General features: G+C 32.3%; 2 pseudogenes; both read right to left on the bottom strand.

The window, feature by feature from the left end:
• Nucleotides 1–1,174: 1,174 nt before the first annotated feature.
• On the bottom strand, nt 1,175–2,709 carry LOC149537184 (replication factor C subunit 4 pseudogene; annotated as a pseudogene).
• Nucleotides 2,710–5,617: 2,908 nt separating this feature from the next.
• LOC149537183 (replication factor C subunit 2 pseudogene) lies at nt 5,618–6,273 on the bottom strand (annotated as a pseudogene).
• Nucleotides 6,274–10,555: the final 4,282 nt, after the last annotated feature.

Genomic DNA, 10,555 nt, shown 5'->3' with positions numbered 1-10,555 from the left:
GAGCTTCTGATACCACTGATTCAAATAAGGCTTCCGCTATTACAGATTCAATTAGGGCTTCTGATACCACTGATTCAAATAGGACTTCCGCTACCACGGATTCAATTAGAACTTCAGATTCCTTTCCTTCCGATTGCTTAACTGTGACAGTAACTCAAGATTAGAAAATATACTTATTTTCGCTATTCATACAATTGAAAAACAATCCATAAATCTATTTCTTGTATCTAGGTGTAAAAGAACGATAACAATGAAATAACTCAATTTAATCTTACCTCCTAAATAAATGTGATAATACCTGTTTCTGATAAACAATTGAATGCATAGTTATCTCTATCTGACGCACGATTGACATCTTGGGGAGACGTGAAACATTGTCAGGGGCTTAACCACCCAACCTCGGACCACAACTTATCCCCACACGATCTCTAACGAGAAAGGCTCTCCCTACCCGAAATAGACAGGGGACATCTTGTCATCTGTTGGGCTTCCTGGTAATTAACTCACCATATGACTTGGCAGTATGAAATCACAATAATAGGAATATGCATGAGCTATTATTTTATTCATATTAAAAATGATAAACGTTGTTCGGTCATATTTGATACTAATTCATATTATTGATGATTCATTTCTTTCAGCTCCTCCTTGGCTTCACAGCCAGGTAAGTCCCAGGAGTAGGAATTCTCAGAACAACCAGTTTTGCCAATTTTACATGCATCTAGCATTTCACAATCTGCCATTACATAATTATGTTCTTTAAAGATTTCAAAATTGAAGGTTTAATTAATTAATTTAAACATAACTGATTTCTCTTTTGCGTTCTTGCAGATTAACTCCACCTCTTCACCATTTCATGGCTTCTTGGCCAGTGAATTCATCGATGTTAATAGTATTATGAATTTGTTCAAAAAATTGTGATAGCGTGTGCATTGATGTTGATATTCAATCAAGCTTTTGATCACTACTATTTGAATTCATAAATGATGTATTCTCAAGGAGACTCGAAGATTGATCTCTTATACATAACAAGAAACCAACAACTAGTATATATAATGTTCTCAACTATTATGCCTAGCCGGCTAAGGGTGGATATCCAAACAGTAAAGAAAAGAGTTGGAACATATTTGATTTATTCTCTGACCTATCATTATGTACTGACTGAAAATAGGTATTATACTCAGAGACAAACGAATCAAGAATTACAATACTTTACCTAGTGTCGAAAATTGTTTAAACAACCCCCTAAGACACTAATGATGTTGTTGCTGGAAATAGATGATTCATACAATCGAGCTGCACTCTGCAAGCAAGTTATTACTCGACTAAGATTACCTTCAAAACCGACCCCAAAGTTTTCAAGGCATCTGAATCAAGGTGAAGGGCCTCCTCTTTGCAAATGCGTAATATTCGATTAGTCATGATATCTTTAACCAATGAATTGAATTGAAACTTGGCACATCTAGAAGCAAGTGGCTCAATAATCCTGCTAACGTAGTTGCAAATGAAACAAAATCTTGTAACTTAAGAGTGTGTCTCCATGGTACGTCGCAAGGCATTCTGAGCATCTTCTGTCATTAAATCTGCCTCATCCAGTATAATGATTTTGAAGGGTGGACAAAAATAACCACTATAAGTACTACCAGAACCTACTGGCACTGCTGCAGGGTCTTTAATTTTTGTATGAACAACATTAATACCACGATCATCACTAGCATTAAGCTCTAAAACTCTTGATTTATACAGTTCTGGCGCAACTAGTCTGTGATGATCCCATCTTTTTGCCTTCACGTTCTCCAAAGTCTAAGTGGAGGATAAGAAGAAATTAAATTAATTTCTTATAAAGTCATTCAATTAAAATTAAAAGGTGACTTTATATTTAATTAATTTAATTAATTATTGTATTACAAAGGAGATGCGTCTAGAGTGTGTATTAATTATTGAAAAGGTGGAAGCCTCTAGAAGCACAATTAATTATTGCAAGAGAGGAGTTTCTAGAGAGTGCATTAATTATTGGAAGGGGGGAGCTTCTAGCACTTGTAATTAATTAATGTTTTAGTTCTTTCTACAAGGGTGAAGGAATAGGATAAATAGGGGTGAGAGTCTCATTGTTTAGCATGGGATTATTGTATCGGATAATTATGACTTGCATTTGATAAGAGCTTGGATGTGTGAATCACACTCTTTTTTGGCAATAGAGGACGTTCATTCTCTGTTGTAACATTCTAGACGTCATTCCTTTAGGGTTTGGCCTTTGGAATACATTTCTTTGTACTTGATTGCAACATTTTTAGAATTAATATAATTTCAGCAGTTGATTCAGCTTTTGGGCATTCTTGGGTGTCCATTACAGTGTGGTATCAGAGCTTCCTTGCAAAGTCTTTCATAAAGTTATAACCGGTGGGTGCCCATTACAGTGTGGTATCAGAGCTTCCTTGCAAAGTCTTTCATAAAGTTATAACCGGTGGGTGCCCATTACACAGTCTCAAGAGTATTGGATAGCGCTCCAACAACTTCTTCCGGGTGAGCAACATCTTTCACAACATCTTTCACCTGCCTCAGTCGATATTTCTCTACCCACTACTGAGTACTAGTATGCACCGGAGCCATGTTCCACTGCAAAATAAATTCAAAAGTTCTCCTCCTTTTGTGTAAACGTATAATGAGAGAGAGAGAAGGCCCCCGAATGTAGAGATCAAATGCGACCATCGAGATTCTATTAAAAAGATGGCTTTGACTCTTCGGCTGCCTTCAGTTTTTTAAGGGCCTGTTTGGTTGCTGGAATACGATTTGGGAATGGGGATCTGAAATCTTTGATTTGGGATTCTAGAACTTGAAATCTAGATTACGGCTTTCAGATTTACGTTGGGACTGTTTGGTTCAAATTAAAAATTTTGAGTTAATGATGTGCTTTCCTTTTACTGTATGTTCTGTGCAACTGTAGAGCGAATTGGTATAGAAATATTATTATGATGAACGTTTTAAGATCCTCCATGGAAATAGAGCGTAGATTCACCGTTTAAGCTTCACACTACGCCGATATCGTAGGTGGAACTAATAGAGTAAAGGGTGAAAGAGGCAGTCAATCTCTTGACTACTTAGAAGAGGGGGGGGAGAGGGGGGTGGGAGGGGTGGCTGGTTCGGTGAAGTCTGGGCCCATATTTATGCTTCAGTGTGGAGAGAGATGTTTTGCTCATCGTCCTCAACTGCTTGAAGCAGCAATATCGCACATATCGTTCGAGCAACCCACGAAAACGTAAACCATTTTCACTGATACAATATGTGGTGATGTATTGATTTCCAATGGGCTAATTTTTCAGACACGCATGCAGGAAATCATCATTTTCAAAAAAAATGAGATTTAAAATGGGAATCTCAAATAACAAGTATTTTGGAGGAATACGAAATCCTTGTTTTGGGGGTCAAATGGGGATACCAAATCCACATTTCCTCAAATTCCAATTCTTGTTTTGCGACCTAAACAATAGATTAAATTTTTTTAAGAATTTTGAATTCTAATTCCTGCTCCAATCCACGATTCCATTCGAATTCTAAAAATGACCATTCGGATTCCAATTATTAAATCAACTAGCCTATGAAGAGAGAAAATAATAAAAGAAAAATAAGAAGTTGGAAAGAAGAATTGGAAAATTATAATTTGAAATTTATAATAATTCAATTATTATAATTCGAACATTATTATAATGTACAACTAAACATCATTCTATTAAATTATTAAATGATAATGGTACCAAATTATTTTTATATTATATTAATATGCACCTATATAAATACTTATTAAAATAATATGATGAAAGAAAAAATAAAAATCTTTAAGATATGTTTTATATTTTAACTCAAGTATTTTAATTAAATTAATTATTTAAATAACTCATGGGGGTCCCACAAATGTATCGTGTTTCAAGTCCCCAGGTCCACAATCCATTTGCTTAGTAATGGTGATGCTCCTACCTAATTCTTTAATGACAATGCTTCCACCCTCTTCGACATGTTTTCTGCAAGGAAATTCCCCATAGTTAATTTATATTATCATAATAAATTATTTAATCATAATTAATCATAACAGTTAACCATCTTCTCAATTTCATAAATTCGTGATTAACGATCAACGAACATGTCATCTTCACTTGAAATCATAACGACTAACTATCTTACCATTTTGCCAGATTAGAACAAATTAAACTGTCAACTGACTTCATGTGAACCTCAACAGCTATATTTCAAATTAGGTCAAAATTTGGGATGTAATATACCATTTCCCTTATGGTTCGTTGTCCTCAATGAACTTGAAATTGCAATGAACTTGAAATTGCAATGAACATTATAAAAAGGTATTTTAAAATTGAAATATAACGTACCATTCCCCTTGTGGTTCATTGTCCTCAATGATCTTTGCAAATTAGACATTAAAAAAATATTCCAAATACATATATGTATATATATATATATATATATATATATATATATATATATATATATATATATATATATATATATATATATATATATATATATGTATATATCTATATATACATATACATATAGATATATATGTATACATATATATATGTATGTATGTATGTATGTATATATCTATGTATACATACATACATACATACATATATATGTGAAATATATATGTATATATAGATATATATGTATACATACATATATAATAATACATACATACATACATATATGTTTAGTTGTACATTATAATAATGTTCGAATTATAATAATTAAATTATAATTATTAAATGATAATGTATACATTGTCAAGGGTTTAACCACCCAACTTCAGATTACAACTTATCCCCACACAATCTCTAACAAGAAAGGTTCTCCCTACTCGAAATAGACAAGGGACATCTTTCCATCTACTGGGCTTCTTAGTAATTAACTCACCATACGACTTGGCAGCAGGAGATCACAATAACAGAAATATGCATGAGCTATTATTTTATTCATATTAAAAATGATTAACGTTGTTTGGTCATATTTGATACTAATTCATATTATTGATGATTCCTTTCTTTCACCTCGTCACTCATCTCCTTGGCTTCATAGCCAAGTGAGTCTTAGGTGTAGGAATTCTCAAAACAATCAGTTCTACCAATTTTACATGCATCTAGCATTTCACAATCTATTATTACATAATTATGTTCTTTAAAGATTTCAAAATTGAAAGTTTAATTAATTAATTTAAACATAACTGATTTCTCTTCCACGCTCTTGCAGATTAACTCCACCTCTTCACCATTTCATGGCTTCTTGGCCGATGAATTCATCAGTGTTAATAGTATTATGAATTTGTTTGAAAAAATGTGATAGCATGTGCATTGATGTTGATTTACGTATTCAATCAAGTTTTTAATCACTACTATTTGAATTCATATCTCTTACGCATAACAGGAAACCAACAACTAATATATATAATGTTCTCAACTATTATGCCTAGCCGGCTAAGGGTGGATATCCAATCAATAAAGAAAAGAGTTGGAACATATTTGATTTATTCTCTGACCTATCATTATGTACTGACTGAAAATAGGTATTATACTCAGAGACAAATGAATCAAGAATTACAATACTTTACCTAGTGTCGAAAATTGTTTAAACAACCTCTTGAGACACTAATGAGGTTGTTGTTAGAAATAGATGATTCATACAATCAAGCTACACTCGGCAAGCAAGTTATTACTCGACTAAGATCACCTTCAGAACTTATCCCAAAGTTTTCAAGGCATCTAAATCAAGGTGAAGGGTCTCCTCTTTGCAAATGTGTAATATTTGATTAGTCGTGATATCTTTAACCAATGGTTTGAATCGAAACTTGGCACATCTAGAAGCAAGTGGCTCAATAATCCTACTAATGTAGTTGCAAATGAAACATAATCTTGTAACTTAAGAGTGTGTCTCCATGGTACGTCGCAAGTCATTTTGAGCATCTTATGTCATTAAATTTGCCTCATCCAGTATGATGATTTTGAAGGTTGGACAAAAATAACCACTATTAGTACCACCAGAACTACCACTGCTACGAGGTCTTTAATTTTTGTACGAACAACATTAATACCACGATCATCACTAGCATTAAGCTCTAAAACTCTTGATTTATACAGTTCTAGCGCAACCAATCTCAAGAGTATTGGAGAGTGCCCTAACAACTTCTTCCGGGTGAGAAAAATCTTTCACCTACCTCAGTTGATATTTCTCTACCCACTGAGAAGCACCAGTATGTACAGGAGCCATGTTCCACTGCAAAATAAAATCAAAAGTTCTCCTCCTTTTGTGTAAACGTATAGATAGATAGATAAAAATTTAACATCCGCGAGGCTAGAAATAGCCTATGGGACAACAAGACAACTTAAGCAGACTTAAGTAGCTTCATTCATTTCTTGTGTAGGTTGATGATGAGCCTACCCAATTGCTCAATGTATTGTTCATTGAATAGGTTATGCCAAGAACTGTCACATATAGTATCCACAAATTTATCTCTGTTGTCCTTGTAGGCCTCACATTCTAAAATAGTGTTGTTCAATTTACACTTTCTCAGAATTGCAGAATCTGCAAATTCTCTCTTCCCAAGCCTCCTTTGGCCTCTTCTAGTGCCCGGTCTCACAACGAAGTTGGTGAGAGTTGGTTCTTAGCTGAGCAATAATAATTTTAGCCCTCCAAGAAATGTTGGCTCCTATGTATACTTTTTGGAGTTGATCACAAGTGGGGTTGAACTCATTTATATAATATATTTTCTTCCTCCCGATCTCACTTCCCAAGTTTCTGTTGTAGAATTTCTCCATAACAAAAACCTTTATTTCTTTATTATTTGTGGGGCACATATTGAATTGAATATTCCATTTACTCATCCATTTGATGTTTTGTTGCATCCATGTTCTTTTTTCGCTTACACAGTGTATCACTAAAGACAACTTTAGGCCATCTATCCTCTTTTATATTGAGAGAGAGAGAGAAGGCCACTGAATGTAGAGAGGGAAAATAGGCTATATCAAATGCAACCATCAAGATTCTATTAAAAATATGTCTTTGACTCTTCAACTACCTTCAGTTTAAAAGAAATCCATTTGAATTCCCAAGATGACCATTCAGATTCCAATTATTAAATCGACTATGAAGAGAGAAAAGAATAAAAGAAAAATAAGAAGTTGGAAAGAAGAATTGGAAGATTATAATTGAAATTTATAATAATTCAATTATTATAATTCGAACATTATTATAATGTACAACTAAACATCACTCTATTAAATTATTAAATGATAATGGTGCCAAATCATTTTTATATTATATTAATATGCATGTATATAAATACTTATTCAAATAATATGATGAAAGATAAATTAAAATCCTTTAAGATATGTTTTATATTTTAACTCAAGTATTTTGATTAAATTAATTATTTAAATAGCTCATGCGGGTCCCACAAATGTATCATGTTTCAAGTCTCCAGGTCCTTAACCCATTTGTCTAGTGATGGTGACGCGCCTTTTCTAACAATGCTTCCACCCCCTTCGACATGTTTCCTGTAAGGAAACTCCCCATAGTTAATTTATATTATCATAATGAGTTATTTAATCATAATGGTTAACCATCTTCTCAATTCCATAAATTTGTGATCAACCATCAATGAACATGTCATCTTCACTTGAAATCATAATGACTAACTATCTTACCATTTCACCAGATTATAACAAATTAAACTACCAACTGACTTCATGTGAACCTTAATGATATATTTCAAATTAGATCAAAATTTGGGATGTAACAATCGCAAGAATAACCGATTAAATGATAATTATCAATAATCACAGTTTAATTTCTTAGAATTGCATTTAGTATGGTAGATTTAGATGGGGTTAGGGGAATAGTGCATTGGAGTTGCGATTCAAACAGAAATGAACGAGAATTTCAAGGGAAGCATCGTGAACATTTAGCGCACCCACTCCTAGCCACCAGACCTTTTGCAATGGGAGAAAGGATTCTTATGTTTTCCTTCTTGGGATCAACAACAGTTCGACTGTCTACACCAAAGCGAAAACTATGATAATCTCCATTACCATTCTCTCCAATGAGCCTATGTTGGATGCCACGGAGTGTGTTGGGATAGACTATAAAGAAAAATAAACTAAAGATTGGGCTTTTCGAAGAGATTACAAAGGAAAACAATAGAGATTTTGGAATGCTAGTTGATTACATGCGCGACGATTGTTTGGGATCTCTCATTCGTTTCTGGAAGCTTCAAATGCACTTTTGTGATTTTAGATTTTTTATTAATTTGATGTTTTTGTTTGGAATTAGAGGTAGTTGTTTATTATTAGACCTTCAAACCTTACATTTTATAAATCAATGTATTGTTTTTGCACTTATTAAGTGAACACAAAAATAAAAAATAAAATACAAATATAATTACATTGGTATCTAAAATTTTATATTGCCCTCTATTTAATATTTCATTTACTTTTTAATATTTAATTTTAAATTTTAATTATACACTTAATACAATTTAAACAATGAATAAATTCATTAATAAAAATACATATTTAAGAAAATTGGAAAACAATATAGATACTAGCATACATAAAAATTTAATTCATTTTTTTTTGAAAAATAAGCCGACAGGAATCCAATTTCAACAAATTAGTATAAGTTTATTTGTTTTACATATGCTATCCCTTAATACATAGAAATCTTAAGTCTATCAAAAAAACGAAAACATAGAATTCTTAAATTTTAAAACTCTTTCATAGTTTTATGAGAGTTAAAATCCCAACAAATCAAGTTTAGAGAATGATTTACTTCATCACATCCAAACATGAAATATACAAATTAAAGAAAATTGTAGCAATAAAAAAAATCATATCAATAGAATAAGCAATGGTAATAAATGTTTTGAATTTATTTTTATTTTATGCTCTAATTTGTAGCATAATTATAAGAAAATTGTAAACCATATTTTGGAAAGTGAAACAAATACACCCTACATTGAGAGGAATTGGTTGTAAATAAAAAAAACCATCAGTTCACATTGAGTTAAACTATCCATTACATGCAACTTTCAGGATTTTAATTGTTAAGATTCTATTTTATTTCTATGACAAGTAAATGAATGTCAATTTATTTTTTAAATGAAAAATGTTTACATTGAAGATTGCTACCACAATAAATATAAAATAATTGTAAATTGCAATACTTTTAATATGAAATAGAATATAATATAACTTAATAATATATCAATATTATTTAACTAATTTTATATTCTATTTTTTTTATAGATATATTTATTATTATTAAATATATTGCATTCTAAATTAATTCATATAATATGGTATATTGAAAAGTAAAATATATTTTGAAATGTAAACATTTAAGATATAATTAAAATACATTGTTATAATCAAAGATATAATTACACAAGTTCAAATCTGACAAAAATTCACCTCTCCTTTCACTGTTAAAAAACTTTATCAAAAAAATCTATATAGAAATTTTTATAAAAGTAAAAATAATATTTAATGCATCAATTTGGATTTAATTTTGTATTTAAACATTTAATAATATTTAAATTATGTTATTTCGTACTAGTACATATGATTTAAAATATTTTTAGGGATTAATTTTTTTGAATGATTTTAATAATATTCTTTAGTTTAACAAAATATCATAGATCAAGTTAAAAAATATTTAATCTTAGAATTTTATTCTTTTTTTTAATGAATAGTCCCTTCCTTATATTAAAATAAATACAATAAAGTTAAATATTCACAAAAAAGGGGTCGGGGGAAACAAGATCACCCCACGAGTTCAAACGACCTAAGGTTGGAGATCAATTATTCGTCAAAAAAAATAGAGAAAACACAAAGCCTTAGGTTGCCAACGCAGTGCCAGCTAAGGGAGGAGGATGCTTCTCATAAGATCCTCACCAAGCGGTGGGGTGAGCGGATGGCTTAGGGGGAGTCCATTCGTCAGCAGCAGTAAAATTATCATCTTCTTTCTCTCCCTTAGGTCTGGGAGGAGAAATGGCTAAATTGAGCCGAGGGAACACCCACTTGGGGTTTGAATGAGCAAAGGGTCAATTAGTAGTAGAAGCAACAGGAGGAGCCATAGGGGACCACTCTGATTCAGACCTCCGCAAGGGCAAGACAGAGCGGTGCTGACCACCAGAGCCTCTAGGACATGGCACTAACCAAAAGCATCGTCGCTGGGCAATGAGAGTGAGGGTTGTGTGAGTGGCTAGTAGAGCTACTATGTCCTCGACAACAACCATGAGGAGGGGTATGGTTGCGAGAGGCAAAATCTGGTGGAACACAAGCAATCGTATAGGGGGCATTTCCCCAATGTGCCAGCAGCTCCTGCAATTTATGCTCTGCTCCATAACATCTATGTTAGTTGTATTTGTAGTTCTTTCCTCTTAATTTCAGGTGAAGAACCTTAAATAGAAAACACCTATTCACTTGATAGATGATTCCTATAGAAAATAAGATTGAAAAATTCTTAATATTGGGCTCAAAAATCTTTCTAA

The sequence above is a fragment of the Cupressus sempervirens genome, chromosome 10 (assembly GCF_028749045.1).
Source record: "Cupressus sempervirens isolate cs-2001-9-10 chromosome 10, ASM2874904v1, whole genome shotgun sequence".
In the NCBI taxonomy this organism is placed as follows: Eukaryota; Viridiplantae; Streptophyta; class Pinopsida; order Cupressales; family Cupressaceae; genus Cupressus; species Cupressus sempervirens.
The sequence above is the reverse complement of the archived record's forward strand: the minus strand, read 5'-3'. Positions and strand labels throughout refer to the sequence as shown.